At 39.6% G+C, this 18754-nt stretch overlaps 1 protein-coding gene and 1 pseudogene across 1 annotated transcript in view; one reads left to right on the plus strand and one right to left on the minus strand.

The window, feature by feature from the left end:
- The window catches only part of RERE (arginine-glutamic acid dipeptide repeats), a 422701-nt gene that overhangs the window by 5716 nt on the left and 398231 nt on the right, over positions 1-18754 (plus strand). The gene's annotated exons all lie outside the window — the stretch shown is intronic.
- Positions 3889-4525, minus strand: LOC125171799 (40S ribosomal protein S15a-like; annotated as a pseudogene).

Consider the following 18754-nt stretch of genomic DNA (forward strand, 5'->3'; position numbering starts at 1 on the left):
TGTAAAGTGACCCATTTGTGTTAGTGTAAAATTGTTTTCATTTGGTAAACTTTACCAGTGTGTCAACAACTGTAAGCAGTATAATTAATTGTGAAATGTTTCCTTAAGTGGTTACGTTACAAAATGAAAAGTCTTCTAATTCATAGACCACTTGGTATTTGAAGAATCCTCACAGCTTGTTTTGTCTTGGGCTTTGGCATCGGAAGTTGAAGTTACTGGCCATGCCCTAATTAAAACTGGTAATACTTGTGATTTGTAAGGGTTTTGGTTAGGCTTATTTGGTTGTAAGGAAAAAAAAATCTTCCAAGTCATTTCACGTATGGGAGAAAAGAGGAACAGAAACGGACACCTAGAGAGTCAGGCTTCACAGAAGAACAAGAAGCCCAGGTTCCGATGGGCCTCATGGATGCTGGAATACTGTTAGGGATAAGGATGCTGCCTAGCTTTAGCGACCAGATTACCTTGTTGCCTCCTCAGCAGGAAGGGTTTGTTGAGCCATACCCTAGTGCCTGGGCTGTGTATGGTTGTGCAGGCTATGTGTAGCATAAGGACACCACTCTAAAGGGGACAGTATTTACTTTGTGGGCCTGTACTAATCTGAAAGAGAGCTTTGAGCAAGCCTGGCCTTGCAGCATCTCGAGACAGAGTCTTGGAACAGCGGGGGAGAGCCCTTCATACAAAAACCTATTCTAGCACACTTGGACACCCACATACTCAGCCAGGTGCTGTGAGTATGCACGTATACATTCATTCACACCTATACATGTTTATCAGGCTCCCAGAGGTCTGATTCCTGACCCTGTTGCTTCTGGGGGTGGGGGGCAGGGTAGGTAGACTGTTGGTAGCCCTTTGTTGCTTGTGGGGTGAATGTACTTAGGGGGTAGTGTAAGCAGGTGAGAATGTGGGCATGTGTCTGCATGTATGAATTCAGACCAGCTGCCTGGGGAGGCTCTCGAAACCCTTTTCCTCCCTAGGTAGAATCTGGTTGCACTGGGGAGGTGTACCACACTACAAAAGTTTTACTTGATTCCGATGAGATGCAAAGGCTCCCGCCACTGATTTAAAAGATGTTTGGTATATGAAAACATTCTTCAGGTGGATTTAAACTGGATGCGCCTTATTAAACCCAGTGTTGATGTTCCCTTGCTCATCAGTCCTCTTTCCCTCCCTTCTTTATGTTTCTGTGAGCCTGCTCTCTCTGGTTGGGCCACCACATAAAGTTGTTCAGGTTGGATAGTAATATACTAACTTAACTTTTTTAACTGAAGGAAGGTATTCCGCACAAGACACTAAACAGCCAGGGCTGGCCCACCGAATCCTGTGCTATTCACTCAGCCGTTTTATCTCTGGTTTCTTTGTGTCTTTATGCCTCTGCTTCTGCTTCCACTACTCAGGACTTCTATATTTCATTAACGTTTCTCAAGAGAGAAGATCTGCTAAGACTGTTGGTTAAGGGTTTGGAGCCAGACCGCTTCTTAAGCTACCTACCAGCCCCCCAGATGGCAGGCTGCTCACCTGTTCAAGCCAGCTCTCATTGAGGTACACAGTAGGAGCTGAGGGAATGGGAGGTATTCGGAGCCAAGGCCTGTGGAAGGGAATTTTTTCTACTGTTATATCCTCTCATATTTTTCCCGTCTTTATTTTCCCTGACATCTGGTATGGCTGTTGTTGCTTTTGATAGCTTATCCAACAGTTTATGTTGCTTTAAGAAACTAAATAGTCATAAATGGTAGTCATTTAAAATCTCTTTTTTAGGTGAGATCATTTTATTACATATGTCTTGTTACATTTTTCCTGTGAATCTACCTACCTACCTGGTCTATCTTCCTGCCTACCCAAGTCCTTGTTTCCCAAACTATATTCATGGCATACTAATATGCTGCAAATATTTTAAGTGTTCTGAGGTCAAGTAAATTTATAATACACATTATTGATACCTTAAAGGCTCAGAAATATCCTATAGTTTACAGAGGTTTTTTTTTTTTTTTCTTAACTTGTTTGTTTGTTTAGTTTGTTGGTTTTCTTTGCTTCCCCAAAGAATACTTATGGGCTTCTTATGGAAACTAATATTCTAAAGAACGATTTGAGAAACACATGTAAAATTAATCCTTTCTCATTCAGGTGGCTTGCACTTTTCTCCTTAATAATGAAGAAGTAATTTCTGGGTGATACTGTTATATAACTTTGCTGCTCTGTACTGTTTCTGTTCAAGCAAGCTTTGCATTCCGGTACTTCCAAGGGTACAAAATGACTGCTTTTTCCACTTTATACATAACGTCATTCTGGAGGTTTTTTTTTTTTTTTTTTTTTTTTTTTTTTATGTAATCTTTCCACTCAGCGTGGGGATTGAACTCATGACCCTCCAGATCAAGAGTCACATGCTCTACTGACAGAGCCAGCCAGGTGCCCATTCTGGAGTTAAGATTGTTGTATCTATAATTTCTTATTCCAGCTTTAAGTCAGATCAGTCAAATTAATATTTTCTTTTTCACCCCACTCCACTAGTTCTGCTCTCATTTAGGGTTTAATCACTTCTTTTTTGGACACCTGTAGTATGTAAGCACTGGCAAGAATCTTTCAGCAAATATTAAAAAAATATCCCAAGTACTTGACTGTGTAGTTTTTTGAGGTAAGCCTTATAGGCATGTAAAGATGAATAGAACAGCCTTCTAGAAATTACTGTCTGTACTGGCTATATACACATAACTGTAGAAGATAAACATAAGTGTTTTAGAGACACAAAACGCCATGGGGTTGTATTAGTTATGTACTGCTGCATAAAAAATTACCTCAAGACTTGGTGACAAACACGGTAAATATGATCTTATAGTTTCTGTGGTCATTTGTTTGGGAGGGGCTTAGCTGGGTGGTTCTGGCTTCAGGTCTCTCTTGAGGTTGCAGTCAAGGTGTCAGCCGGGGCTGTGGTCATCTGAAGGCTTGACTGGGGCTGGAAGGTCTGCTTCCAGATGGCTCACTCAGTTGGCTGTGGGCAGAAGGCCTCATTTGCTTGCCACATGGACCTCTCTGTGTGGTTACCTGAGTGACCTCATGACATTGCATTTGGCTTCCCCCAGAAGGAGCGATCAGAGAGAGAGAGAGAGAGAGAGAGAGAGAGAGAGAGGAAGCAAAGAGGAATCTTTAATGCCTTTTCTGATCTACTCTCAGAAGTCATACACCATCACCTCCATCATATTCTGTTAGTTAAAATCAAGTCACCAAGTCCAGCCCATGTGCAAAGGGAAGGGAGTTTAGCTCCACCTCTTGAAGGGAGGAGCATCAAAGAGTTTGTAGATTTATTTAGAAACCACTGCAGGGGTTCAAAGGAGAGAAATCTAGAAGATTTAAAAAATGTTTTCCCCTTTGATTATCTTCAAGCAATGCTTTACATTAGAGAATAGTTGCTGGTTCTTAGAGGAGAGTGGCGTGACCATAACCTCATGTTATTCATCTTCTACTCTTGTTAAGGTATCACTTATTCCTTACCCTCTTCCTGTTGTTCTTACATCAGATTTAATCTCTTTCAAATTTTTTTTTAGTATCTATTTTTGAGAGAAAGAGCACAAATTGGGGAGGGGCAGAGAGAGAATGAAACACAGAATCCCGAAGCAGGCTCCAGGTTCTGAGCTGTCAGCACAGAGTCTAATGCGGGGCTCGAACTCACAGGCTGCGAGATCACAACCTAAGCTGAAGTCGGACAGTTAACCAACTGAGCCACCCTTGCGTCCCAGATTTAATCTAAATTAAAACTGTGGTTAGGACACCTGCCTTGGAATTTTTTTGGTTTGGCCACTCTGATTTCCTGCCAGTTAAGTACCTTTTCTTCAATTCTATACTTCCTCCTCATTTTATCACTTCATTTTGGGGGGAGGGGGGCTCCATTGAGGCATTTTAGTTGCCTGTATGTGTTACATTCCGAGAAAAAGAATCCAGGATTTTCGCTCCTGTGTGTTTTTGTCTTATTTCTGCAAGGCCTGTGTTGCCAGCTGAGGTTCTCAGTTCATTGAAACCAAACTCATGGGACAGGAGCAGGTTATTCTGCCATTTTTTTCTAGATCTTTGAGTTGCACATCAAAGCTGGGGCTGATCATCCACATGTGTTTAACCTGCCTGTGAGGTTCACAGTAGTTTTCCCGGATCTGTGAACATCAGTGATTTCAAATTCACCAATGTAACCATGCTTCATCATTATAGTTAGAAACTGGATGATGGGGGCACCTGGGTGCTCAGTCAGTTAAGCGTCTGACTCTTGATTTCAGCTCAGGTCATGATCTCAGGGTTGTGAGATCAAGCCCTGTGTCGGGCTCTGTGCTGAGCGTGGGGCCTACTTAAGATTCTCTCTCTCCTTCTATCTCTGCCCCTCTCCTGCTTGTGCACACTCTCTCTCTTAAAAAAAAAAAAAAAAAAAAAAAGACATAAACAAACCAGTGACTTTGGAGCATGGCCTAATAACATGGTATTTGCCTCTCTTTTTGGCATTGGTGATGCTCTTGAGAGCATGAGCCAGGACATTCATGTGCAGCATTATGGCAGCATTGAAAGATGGTGGAAAGAGACTCTTATCTTGTGTTAATATTTATTACTTGCATTTGTATCTTAGTATTAATTATGCCTTTTTCATTAGATTGAAAACCCCTTGAAGTCAGAAAGTTTTCCTGTAACTACACCAGTGTGTATGCTCACATGTGGAATTAAATGTATTCTAAAAGACACAGTTAATTGTATCTAAGATGTTATCAGTAGTAAGATGCCATTATTTCATGTATGGTTAAGAATGAAAAAAAATGCTAACAATTTAACTGTTACAGTTAAGTTTAACTGTAGGACCTGCCTCAGTTCCAGTGCTGTACAAATGGAAAACATCATGCATCTTGAAATCATTAAACGATGGTCATATATTTAGGCCATCATTCTTTTCACAGCTTTATATCCTGGAAAACATTCTTTAAGATAGATCTTAAAGCAGATTATTTTTTCTCATAGGAACAGTGTGATAGGTGGTGTTCTTGTGTAAACATTTAGCATGAAAAACTTACATATGACCAAGAGTACAATAAAAACAGATGCTACTGTAAACGTATAGTCATTATAGTTGAATTATGATCCAGTTCCCATAGAGTAGGTATAACTGTTATATATTTTGATTTGTAATATGCTGTATTTTTTGTATATATAACATACAAAAATATTTAGCACCCTACTGCATCATTAGTTTGGCCTAAAATGTCAACTTATTTTTTTTTTAAGATTTTATTTTTTTATGTAATCTCCACCTGCAATGTGGGGCTCAAACTCATGACCTCAAGATCGAGAGTCTCATGTTCTACCGGTTGAACAAGCCAGATGCCGCTAAAGTGTCAACTTTTATATATTTAATGTTTAAATATTGCTGTTTCTCATGATTCTGTTCAATTTCTCCCTCAGCACTGTTTTCCAGAGTGACCTCGTTCTATCTAGTATGTCCAGTCTGCAAGTTTATAAATCTAGCCCTAATCTCTTTCCTGAGATCCACATCTATGTTGCCCTCGGTCTCCTTGGATGTCTTTTGGTCTCCCATCCAAGTACTAACCAGGCCCGACCCTGCTTAGCTTCCGAGATCCGACGAGATTGGGCGCGTTTAGGGTGGTATGGCCGTAGACTTGGATGTCTTTTGGGTACTGAGCCTCAAAATTTACCAGTCTGTATTTGATCACTCTTAACCATTATACTATTTATTTTTATTTGAGAGGGAGAGAGAGAGAGACTGTGCAAGCAGGGGAGAGGGGCGGTGGGGGGTGGGGGAGAGATTCTTTTAAAAAAAATTTTTTTTTTTTCAATGTTTATTTATTTTTGGGACAGAGAGAGACAGAGCATGAACGGGGGAGGGGCAGTGAGAGAGGGAGACACAGAATCAGAAACAGGCTCCAGGCTCTGAGCCATCAGCCCAGAGCCTGACGCGGGGCTCGAACTCACGGACCGCGAGATCGTGACCTGGCTGAAGTCGGCGCTTAACCAACTGCGCCACCCAGGTGCCCCGTGGGGAGAGATTCTTAAGCAGGCTCCATGCTCAGCGTGGAACCTGATGTGGGGCTAGGTCACAAGACCCTGGGATCATGACCTGAGCTGAAATCAAGAGTTGGATGCTCAACTGGCAGAACCACCTAGGCACCCCTCATCATATTGTTTAACAAAATAGTTAAGAGAACGATAGACTCAATCCCCAGTCTGCTGCTTAATAACACTATGGCTTTAGGCAAGTTACTTACCTCTCTGGGTCTCGGTTTCCTCATCTGTAAGATGAGAGATAATAGTAATCTCACAAGTTTGTTATGAGGACCAAAGTAATTAATACATATAAGTTGCTTAAAATGTCCCTGGAAAATAGTAAGTACTCAATAAATATTAGCCTTTAAAAATTATTATTACTGTTATCATTGTCATTTAGAAATCTAACTTCCGCTGTGTTTGCTTTCTTAGTTATCTGCAATACTCAACAACCAGGAGATACATAGGAGCAGTGGGTCAACTCTAGAGGGTTCAAATGACTTCTGAGTTGCCAACCAAACTTTTATTATTTCTTGGATATAGGAAATGCTGCAGAATTGTACATGATTAAATACCAAGAGAATGACACCATAGAGTAATGGTGAGGTTTGGGCTATTAATGAATGATCAGAATATGATAGCTCAGTTGGTTCTCTTCCTTGTGATGTTCCTGAAGGAGATTTACATGAGTAGAGCAATGGCAAGTGGGAAATTTAAAGTATTATTATTAATTGGGTTTTTGGCCAAAATACCCACGTGGAGCTGTCTGATATCCTGGGTTGTAGCCTATTGCTTAAGCTTGAGGCCAAGGCATGGGATCTCCCTTTGTCCTAAATCCCACTGTCTTCCTACTGCTACAGAAAACCCAAACATCAGCCTTTTGAGCGTGTGTGAGAGAAATGAGCATAGAGCAAGATAGTGTGGATCGTCATATATGTGTGTCAGTCATATATGTGTGTCACGTTTAATTGGCATTTAATCCTCAAATCAGTAAACGAGTCCAATCAGTGTTTTGGACTCTGACCCAATCAGATTAGTAGTCCATTCTCTCAGGGAGGTTCAAGAAGGTCGGGGATGGAGAGAGCGAGCGAACGAGGAATCTTGTTGGTCCAGCTTCAGCTCTGTAGCGAGCTGGTTTAATGGCCTGTGAGGAATAACTAAATATGGTTGGCCATCTGTCTAGCAGCCCTACATTATGACTTATTTTTTTTTAGGACATTCTCTGGAAGCTAGGGGGAACTGCAAAGTGTTGTTTAAATTTAAGGATAAGGTTACTCTTTGACAGGAAATTAAGGAGAAATATTATGTGAAAATAAGATTTGCCATTTGGAAAAGTGGTCTACCATTAATGATAGCTCCTATAGCATTTTGGTAATAAGCTGATTTTAATTTTGGTAACAGGAGTATAATCTTTGAGGAATATAATTATATATGATTATGTTAGTAGAGCAGAGCTGAAGCCTAATCATATTATACTCAGTCTGAGACAAGAACATGATAGCAGAAGGGGGATAATTAACTTGGAGGCTGGAAGAGAGGTATCCGGAGTGTTGCCCTCAGATTCTGCAACCTCAGGTACATTGCTGTCTTGTCAACTCTAGGAGGGCACAGGCCGCATCTGCTTTGGTCTCCTCCACATCCTTTGCATCCAGCATGTGAAGAATGTAGCAGACATTCACTCGTCAAGTGAATGATTGGATAATATAATTATATAGTTTATCGAGGTCGATGATGCAGGAGATTTGTCTTAATTTCCTGACCGCAAGGAATATTCTGGAAGCTGTTTTTTTTTTTTTTTTTTTCAAGTAGGCTCCACACCCAGTGTGGGGCTTAAACTCATGACCCTGGGATCAAGGGTAGCACGCTCTACTGACTGAACCAGCAAGGTGCCCCAGGAAACTGATTTTTAGACAGATTCTTTCTTTTTTTGTTTATTTATTTATTTGTTTTGAGAGAGAGAGAGAGAGAGAGAGAGAGAGAGAGAGAGAGAGAATATCAAGCAGGCTCTGCACTGTTAGCAGAAAGCCTAACGTGGGGCTCAAGCTCATGAACTGTGAGATTATGACATGAGCTGAAATCAAGTGTCCTACACTTAACCAACTGAGCTACCCAGGTGCCCCTTGGAAACATTCTTTTTTTTTTTTTTTTTTAATTATTTTTGAGAGAGAGAGAGAGAGAAAATGCATGTGAGCTCTTGTGAGCAGGGAGGGGCAGAGAGAAAGGGAGACAGAGTATTCAAAACAGGCTCCATGCTTTCAGTGCAGAGCCTGATGTGGGGCTCAAACTCACAAACTGTGAGATCATGACCTGAGCCGAAGTTGGACACTTAACTGACTGAGCCACTCAGGCGCTCTACACTCTTCAGTATTTTTTATAAGAAAACCATCTGCTGGGGGTCCTGGCTGGCTCAGTTGGTAGAGCATGTGACTCTTGATCTTGGGGTCGTGAGTTTAAGCCCCATGTTGGGTGTAGCGGTTACATAAAAATAAAATGTTTAAAAAAAGGATACCGTCTACTACAGTGAGTTCATTATTCAGTATAGAATTGTCACTAAACTTTTTTTGATCTAATGATGGCTTCAGATTTTTATTGCTAAGTAAATTTTCTAACAAGATGAATTGGATTCTTTGTGATTTGAACATTGTGATTTTTGTAGCATAATCTGCCTTTTCTTTAATGTGATTCATTACTGTAGGAATATTGACTGATATTTCCCAAGTTTTTATACACTAAATGTGATTAAAGACCTCTTGGAAACATTTAATTCCTACCGTTTATAAATTAGAAAAATGTGCCTACATCTTGTTGCTATTATATTGAGAAATGCTATTATGAACACTTTATTAATATTCCTTAAGATATTTAGCTTTACAAAACATCTACATTCTTTTTAAATATTTTATTTGTAATGGCCTAGCACCTTTTTCATAGCATAGTGAGAATTTTAAAGTGTTTACAGAACCCTTTAGCAGTTTTTACACTATGGAAAAACTTGAATAACTTGGTTGGTAGGTATGCTTGAAAGAGTGTGCTTTTCCTGATAGTGAACACCGGCTTTTCCTCCCACAGCTCAGGGTGACTTTATTTTTGCAAGTTAGAGGACAACACAGTTTATTTTTCCATCTGTTGATTGTCATGTTTTATTTGCCCCAGCATGCAAGTACACTGTATATAATTGTGTAATCATCATAAATGAATTTACTTTGAAATGTTATTTACAAATTATTTTTGTCACCTTAGACCCAAAGTTAGGAATGTTGTTATAAAGTTGTTGTGTCTAAGGACTTCTTGAAACCCTGTGTAAGAAATTGATCTTAACGGGTGCCTGGCTGGTTCAAGTTGGTGGAGCGTGCCATTCTTGATCTCGGGGTTATAGGTTTGAGCCCCACATTGGGTGTAGAGTTTACTTAAAAGAAGATCTTAAAAAAAAAAAAAGTTGATCATAGTGATTGTCTTTTAAGGAGGCATTCTAGGGCACTGGGGAGGGGGATAGAGAGGGATCTCTTACTGTTTGTTGTATATAACTATTACCTAATTTAAAAAATTGGAAAAACCTGTGCTTTTTATTTTTAGACTCTTGCCATTTTCTTATATGCGTTAGTGAAATACCAGTTTAATTTATGTAGGAAATGCGGCATACATAATGACCTAGACACATAGGTGCCCTTGATGAATTTTCTCACTAATAGGAATAAGGCATGTACGCTGTTGAGTACTGGATAGAGGAAAGTGCCTCAAGAGGTGATGGTACTATGGTTTAAGAAGGAGAATTAGCTCTGGCAGGGGGCATTAGGGAAGATTTGGTGTAGGAGGAGGTGTTTAACCTGTGTTTTGAAGGATTGGCAGGATTTGGACATGTGATAAGTAGCTAAGAGGATTTCAGGCAGGAAATTGCATGGAGCAAAGGCACCGAGGCTGGAAAGATGGGAAATGGGGAGTACTTTTGCTGCTTCTATGATGAGGATTATGAAATTGTGTTTCGATTTCCTTTTTTTAAAACAAAATTCTTTTAAAATGTCCTGTAGCAGATGCAGGCATACGTAGTTCTTTCAACTCAGGTGATTTATATTTGAAGCTGTTATTGGTAGCTGCTCAGACCAAGATGTAAGAGGATTTTGGAGAGGAGTCCTTCGGGCTGATTTCTTGGAGGAAGAACAGACTGGTTTGGCTGGAACCATGAAACACCTGAAAGACAGGTTAGGGTCGTAGCATGGAGAGATTTAACCAGGGGAAGGCTTCATTTGAGAGCCTGATTCATTCAAGTTAAATACAAATTGTAATTGTATAATTAATTTACACTCATTGTAGTCACATTTATATAGTTCAAAAAGAGTAATGCGTACTCCCTCAGTATTCTTCTAGACAGTTTTTATGCACACGTAAGCACATGTTACACACTATACATACTGTCGTAAATTTTGCTTCTTTATTTAGTATTTCAAGCACATACTTTTCAAGTCAATACCTGTAATTATACCTCAGGTCTTTTTTTTTTTTTTTTTAAACTGCATAGTGGGATATTGTGTGGATGTACACTTTAATTTCCCATTGATGGACACTTACATTGGTCCTGATTTTTTTTTTTTTTTTTAATCCTTGTTCCTGTACAGTTGTATAGGTATATCTGTAGTGTAAATTCTCGGAAGTGAATAAATAGGTATGTACATTTTTAATTTTGAGAGCTGTTGATAAATTGCCCTCCCGGATATGCCGGTGTGCACAAGGAGTATTTTATGGTTTGGTTTCCTTATTTTCTCACCAGCCCTGGATATTATGAAAGTTCTTAATCTGTGCTAATCTGATAAGTGAAAAATGTACAGTATCTTATTTTAATTTGCATTTCTTTGATGATCTTCTTGTATATCAAATTTTAAAGTACACATTTTAAAAAAAGTTTATATTTATTTAAGTATTCTCTTCACCCAACGTTGGGCTCAAACTCATGACCCTGAGATCAAGAGCCCCATGCTTTTCCAATTTGAGCCAGCCAGGTGCCCCTAAAATACACATTTTTGGTCTCTCAGTGATAGAGCCAGGTGGTTTATGTTATATGGAGAACTTCTTTCTAAGTAACATTTACTTGTTTTAAAAATAACAGCTTTATTGAGATATAACTCGCATTCCATAAAGTTTACCCTTTTAGAGTGTACACTTCGTAGTTTTAGTCATTTATCTTAAAATTGAGTGTCAACCATTTCTTTATTATTTGTAGTAAGTAAAGCTGAACTTGACGTCTTTTCTTTCTTTCCAAGTTCATGAGTATATTAGGCCCAAAATATGAAATGGCAAACGCAACTTTTCTGGTTATTTTTCCAGTCTGTAGGCCTCTCTTTTGGGGAAGTGCAGTCGTGCTAGTTGGGTTCTGAAATGGAATTACTCATGACAACTGTTTTGGAATCTCAGGGCTGTGGTACTGGATGAGGAGCGATTTCTTTTAAATAACTTGTAGCTGAAACTGATTTCTAACTGCTAGAGGTGACTTTTTCTGGAAATTTTTAAAAATGTGAAATCTGATATGAAAAAAGCTTCTGAGGTAAGAAGATTTTAAAACTCTGGTAATTGTTTAAAATTTGTAAGTCTTTTTTAGATGGGTGATTCAACTCCTTGGTAGTTACTCTGGTCATTTTTTATTTCAGATTTTTTTAAACATATATTAACGTGTGTGCGCGCGCATATGTGTTTTTGATACAGTGATTACATTGCTTCACTTTAAGAACTCCATGATCTGGCCTATATGTGTTCCTGGTTATAATTAACACAGATATTTTAGTGTGGAGAAAAGCATATTGGTCATTTGTTAGGCTGATTTTTTTTGAGGAAAGCTTTTCTGTCTCCTAGCATGGCTCTCATCTAATAGGGTCCCAGGCAGCTCTTGTCCAAGGACACCTATAGCACAGTAGCCCTTGTTATTGGCTGAGTCTGGGACCCTCATCCGAATGGTCGTTCGACTTGGGAAAAGGTGTTGGTGCAGGCTTATGGCAGATGGTTTTCTATTGGTTTTGATAAAATTGAATGGATCACTCTTTTCTTTTGACTTTATAAAGTAATACTATAAACATTTAGTTTCCTATTCTTTTTAGTAAAAATATCCTTAAAAATGTGATTCTCTGCATTTTAACCCCCTCATTTTTTATTATTTCTCCATCTTTTTATGTTTCTTCTATTTGGAAAGTTATTTTTGGTTAGTTTGGTTTTAGTCTTTTAAATTAAAATGTCTTCTCTTTTTCCCCCTTGGCATCTCTTTTCTTGTTACTAATTTTTTCATGTTTTAGGATTTTTTTCCCTACCGTAAAGTCCCTTGGCCTTTGGGTTGCAGCTTTGATTAAAGTGGATTTTTTCTTGGGCTTTTAATTAGATTTTCTTTTTCTTTAGCTCTTCATATGGAGATTGAGGCTGATGCTGACTGACACGTGGGTCAGTGGCATGATTACTTAGGATGAGACTAATGTGAACATTGAGTGGCTTGAACACAGTGTTCAGCATAGCTTGTGGGTGTTTCCATTTCTGCTGGAGGGCTATTTCCTGACTTAGAAGCACTGTCCTTAAAAAAAAAAAAAAAGCACTGTCCTAAAATAAAAATAAATAAAATTCTTGGTTACTATGTTCATTGAAATCAAGGTGAGACATGAGAACTGGGTGACCTGTGGAAAACGACGTCTATAAGTCCAGAAACAATGTTTTGCTCAGAGACGGGATGTTGATTTGATAGGAGAGAGTAAGGGTCTTTTAAACACACTGTGTATGTGCTGTGTCATTCATGATTTTTCTTGCTTCACCAAAAATATCCTGAACCATGATAGCCTATGAGCATTATAAATAAGCTTGATGTATGTCTTCTAGTTAGCGGGAGAAGACCTGGGCCCCGATTCCACCTGTGCCGTGGACTCCGTGTATGATGAATTACCCTGCCTCCCTAGCTCTTGGATGGCGACGGTGCTTACATACACTGAGATGAAAAAATAGATATGGAAATACTTTGAGAATGTAAATGTACTCTATAAATCTGAAGTACGTTAGTTTCCTTTTTCTTTCCCAGGAACTCAGGGCTCTTGGAGCCCACAATCTTTCCTTAATCTAGCAGTATTTATTTTCTGTAATGTTGCCAAGAGAAGTCTCCTGTCATCTTGATGTTTTTCTTGTGCCAGCACTACATGCGGATGTATTTGTTCCAAATATTTTTATGTAGGTACTACTAACTGTGTGGTAAGTGTTCAGCTGTGGTAGAGAACTACTGTTTTTAGGTGTTTTATCCTAAAATAAATACTTTTGTTTGCATTTTATGACAAGAGACATCAAAAAGACATTTTATGAGTGTGATAATACATTGCCTTTTCTTTTTTTAACAAACTCAGCAATTTTTTAAATCCCAGAAATCTGTAAATATGCTTTTCTGTGGTGAATACAATGCGGATGGCATCAATAGGTTGTTTGAGTTCGGAATGGGAGCAGGTATTCGGTTTTCCTGCCACCTTAATCGCAGGCCTGTGAACTTTTAATATAAAGATTCAGAAAGAGCTAGAGTTAGGTTGTAGCCCCTGAAATGTCTTAAACCGTTTTCTCTCTCAAGTTGCTTATTCCAGTCCAATTGTTCAGGAAAGAAGCTCTGAAGCTTTTTTGCTTGGGAGTCAGAGGTTAATTTGTAATTAAAACGGTTAATATTGGTTGTAATATCGGTCCCTCTTTGGGGAGGGGGGTGGACGGAGACTGTCCTGAATCAGGGGAGAGTTGTCTGGTTAAGTCTCTTCTCTAGGTGCTCATATAATTCGTTTTCTCATTTGGTTTGTATGTTTGGGGTGATTTCGCCTTTTAAGAAAGCGGCCATATTTTTGTCACTCCCTGAGAAGAGTATGAGTGCTGTCAAATTTCTTGCATCCCCAAAGTCCATTTTGCTTGCACGTAGTCATACGGTTTCTAGGATGCCATTTGCAAGCCATGCTGATGCGGGGCTGGCTTTGAAATCCAAGGCATCTTTTGAGTATCAAAGGACTGTAGGAGATGGGTAATGTTAAGGTTGCAAAATTCTTGCAGAGTACCACATGCTGTTGATATGCTTACTGTCGTGATTTATGATCCTCGGAAATTTAGCCTTTGATACAGCTGTCATCAAGGTGGGCCTCAGCTCTGTCTGTGCATTGCTCCGAAGTGATTCACTTTACGCTCCCGGTATAAAAATAGACCCCTGCTTCCCTGATGTATCACCCTCCCCCCAAGAGCTTCTGTAAACCTTCTTAAAATTGAGAGAAAATACGTGTAAGACACCACTAAAAAGAATCTCACCTCTGGGGTAAGTGTTAGAGATTTGAATGTTGCTAAAGCACCGAGGAGGGAGGGGTTTGACCTATTTTGAGCTCATCTGTGACACTTGTTTAGAAACCTCCAATGACACTGAGTTGGCACGGCTGCATTTCTGAGGTTTGGTTTTTAACTTTAGGTTCAGTGACAGTCATCTCTTCATTTACAAGGTGATTGTCTAGGAGTAACTGGGCCCCCAATGGTACCATGTCACAATCACTGTAGGACCCATTTACAGAGATGACCTATGGAGGGTTTTAGCCTCCTGCTCATCGTATTACCTTAAAAAGGAACCGTGGCCATTTGATGTAATTTTGGCCACAAGACCTGTTGTTTGAATTATATGGAATTAGAAGTCAGTATTTGAAGTTCTGTTTCATTGGATGTTGTAAGAGGGTCCATAAGAATAATGGATGACTATGAAGTTTTAGCCTAGTGCATAGTTAAAAGTATATTTCAGAGATGAGGTAAACCTGTCATGCTTGTGACTACCTGGTTTCTGCTGTGAATTATTGAGCCGATGTTTGTTTTTACTGTGTTATTTAAAATTTTTTTTAATGTTTATTTTTCAGAGAGAGAGAGCAAGGCAGGGAGGGGCAGAGAAAGAGGGGGACAGAGGATCCAAAGTGGGCTCCACACTGACAGCAGCAAGCCTGATGTGGGGCTCAAACCCATGAACTATGATGAGATCATGACCTGGGCTGAGCCACCTAGGTGCCCCAAACTGACGCTTGTTTTTAGATGCATGGACAAAGCTATACGTTTGGTACTCTTTCAATTATATAAACTTAATTGGTTATAAAAATGTTACTTGGACTTCATTAAGTGAAGAAGGCTCTCTTCTAATTTATCTTTTTTCTGTGAAGCTTCACCTGTTCTGTTGATGATAAATTCTGAAAAAGGATTGTTCTAAGTTTATAGTGATGATGTACTTTATTTGTCCTTAAATGATTTCTGACAGAGCTTTTTTCCTTTGTATTTTCTGTTTTGCTTGAGTTTTAGAGAATTGTAGTTTGAAACTGATGTCTTTTTCTTCTCAAATACAGTATGCTTTCTTTTCTTCTCTTACAGTTTTTGTGTGTGTCTAGGAGCGATGTGTGTAATTTGGAAAAAAAAAAAGATCTTGAAGAGTCATACTTTCCATGTACCTATACTAATCATGAAAAGGAAAACTCAGTCATTTTTCTAAAATGATAGACACGGTGATTAATAAGAGAGACATAATGATATTTATAAAAACGGTCTGTAAATTCAGGCTTAGCTTCTGTGCAAAGGCTGCTCTCCTCCAAGTCTCCTTTTCTCTGGGTGGTCGGCTCTTAGGAAGGGAGGCTGTGAGTGGTACACTGGGCCATTCATTTGCCAGTACTGTTTCTAGTGTCTTTTACAGGGCACAGTATTAGGCATTGGGAGCACAAAGATAAATAAGGTGTGTCCCTGCAGGCACAGAGTTCGTGAGGAAATGATGTGAATAAAATACAGTCTTAGAAGAACTTTAATAAAAGTAGAAACTTTATGCTCCCCCGTAGCCCAGCGTGAGGTGTGCATGTGCCGTGGACATTTACATGGTACTTAGGGACAACTTACCTGTTAACAAATGGATTCTTCAGCCCCTCTTTAGGCATCTACGTTTATTGCGGATATGTGGCCTGATGTAACCAGGGTGAGGTTTTCTTGTCACTGAAGTTTTCTAGGGAAGTAGAGGGTAAATCTCTTCTGGGAAAAGGTTGAGCACCCTAACCTTTGTCTTTCACTGAACCCGAAATACCTTTCTATATGTTTTGTTTACTTTTAAGAACATGCTCTCAGAGCTTATTTAAAATAATTTTGTTCATTTTTCCCAAACCCCTGTTTTGGAAAAAAGAACTGTTTTTTTGTTTTTTTTTTTCTTTTTAATGTTTATTTTTTGAGAGAGAGCACAAGCAGGGGAAGGGGAGAGAGAGAGACAGACAGACAGACATAGACAGAGGGTCTGAAGCGGGTTCTGTGCTGAGAGCAGAGAGCTGATGCGGGCTTGAGCTCACAAACGGGGAGATCATGACCTGAGCTGAAGTTAGGCGCTTAACCAACTGAGCCACCCAGGTGCCCCCAAAAAAGAACTCTTTTCTTTTTTTTTTTAAAAAAAATTTTTTTTTTCAACGTTTATTTATTTTTGGCACAGAGAGAGACAGAGCATGAACGGGGGAGGGGCAGAGAGAGAGGGAGACACAGAATCGGAAACAGGCTCCAGGCTCCGAGCCATCAGCCCAGAGCCCGACGCGGGGCTCGAACTCACGGACCGCGAGATCGTGACCTGGCTGAAGTCGGACGCTTAACCGACTGCGCCACCCAGGCGCCCCAAAAGAACTCTTTTCTAATAAAGAATAAAGATTACTATACCAGAAGGAGTTAGTATTGCCCTTGACCTTCTCCTCTGCCTTGGAAACCTGCAGATTTTTTTTTTTTTTTTTTTTTTTTTTTTTTTGTGGACACATGATATAAGTAAATTAGATGCTGATCTGATTTGCATGTTTTCTTCGTTGGGTGGCAGGGGGCACAATATTTAATTTTTTAATTCATTCTCTCTGGCCAACCATTCTTCCTTCCTAAGTAAGAAGTAATGCCTGGCCTTTTTTTCCCCCTGGAAAATGGCCTACTTAGTTTTCAGAAAAATTGTGGTATCTCTGTATGGAGGATTTGAAGCATTGTTTAAAAATAAATTTACGGGGCACCTGGGTGGCTCAGTCAGTTAAGCATCTTTCGACTCTTGATTTTGTCTCAGGTCATGATCTTGCAGTTACATGAGTTCAAGCCCTGTGTCAGGCTCTGCGCTGACAGTGTGGAACCTGCTTGGGATTCTGTCTTTCTCTCTGCCCCTCTCCTACTTTGTGTTCTGTCTCTTTCAAATAAACTTAAAAAAAAATAAATTTGTTAGTATTAAATAATACAAGAACCACCTCAGGACATTGAAAATTAAAATGTAAGCTTTTAGTTATACCTATTACCTCCATATTTCTTATACTGGCACTAAATCTATTTATTCACCAAATAGATTTATTTATTATTTATTTGTAGTATTATTTACTATTTGCTAGATAATGTACAAAGTGCTTGGGAGACTTGTAATATAGTGGCACTTCCTTCGTTAGGAATCAATCAGTCATTCAATCTTTTTTCTTCTGTTTAGGTGTTTTGTTGTTGTTGTTGTTACTGTTCCTTTAACTGTCATGCATTGTCAGTATTTACGCTCTTTTTCCTGTCCCAGTGGAGCATGTAAATTAAGTCCCAATCATGGTGCTTAAACCTATAGCTCCAGAGAGAAGCAGCTGGCACTGAATTCTGCTTGGCTTAACTTTCCACCCAGGAACTGTCAGTGAGTCAACAGGTACAGGATATGTTTTCCAAGTTTAATACTGATATAAGTGGGATGTAAAAGAAATAAAAGTTATTACCTTTGCCGTCACAACTTAGGAGGCAAGCCTTGAAGAGTATATTTAGAGATCTAGAACAAAAGTGGAATATAGCCAACTACATATTGTATAACATAAACATAAATATATGAATATATAGTCACATTTAGGTTAACTAGAGATTATTGTGGGTTAAAGTAATTGACTAAGTACTTATCCAGAAGCTAAGAGCCCGGCCTTAAAGAGTGGGTGCTGTTTGAATAGGCACTGGGAGAGCAGGTTCTGATGGTCTCAGCAGGGGGTCAGGTCAGCCTGAGGCAAGAAGGAGTGAGCTGTGTACTGAGTCTGGCAAGGGAAATCTTGCTGGAGTGAGGAATCTGTGGGCAGGAGTGGGGTGAGATACGTTAGGTGAGCCAAATGTTGGAGGCTTGGAATGCTAAGTGCAGAATTCGTGCTGGCACCTGAGAAGAACGGGATGCTTGGGTTGGGGGTAGAGGTAGGAACGTGGCAAGGCAGCCAGAGACTGTGAAGTCTGAGTACTTCTGGGTTAGGATGTGCACTGGCCAGGCTTGGGAAGGACGTGTTTGTGCACTTGTGTGCTGTGTTCACATTGTTTCCCATCCCTACTTGTATTTGGTCAGATGGCCAGACAGACTGAAGGGAAACCCAAGTAGCCACAGGACAAAATAGACTTTGGCAAGTCTAAGTGGTTGGTTGAAGTATCACTGTTGGCTTTTACTTAGCATCATAATTCATAAAAAATAGAAAATTTACCAAAACTCCTATCACAAAATATAGATGTTATTTTATGGGTGTTATAGACTTAATTTACATGCTCCATTGGGACAGGTTTTAAACAGATCATAAATAATAGTTTCATCTCTTTTCTTGCCTCCTACCCCAAACATCCACTGTTTCATACATATTCTTCCATCCCCAACCCTCTCGCCCCCCTTTTTGGCTGTCTCTTGTTTATTCTTCAGGTCTTAGTTTAGGCATGCTTTCATCAGGAAACCTGTCCTCACTCAGGGTTGTACCTAGCCGTGCTCTCCCGT

Source organism: Prionailurus viverrinus, chromosome C1 (assembly GCF_022837055.1).
Source record: "Prionailurus viverrinus isolate Anna chromosome C1, UM_Priviv_1.0, whole genome shotgun sequence".
In the NCBI taxonomy this organism is placed as follows: domain Eukaryota; kingdom Metazoa; phylum Chordata; class Mammalia; order Carnivora; family Felidae; genus Prionailurus; species Prionailurus viverrinus.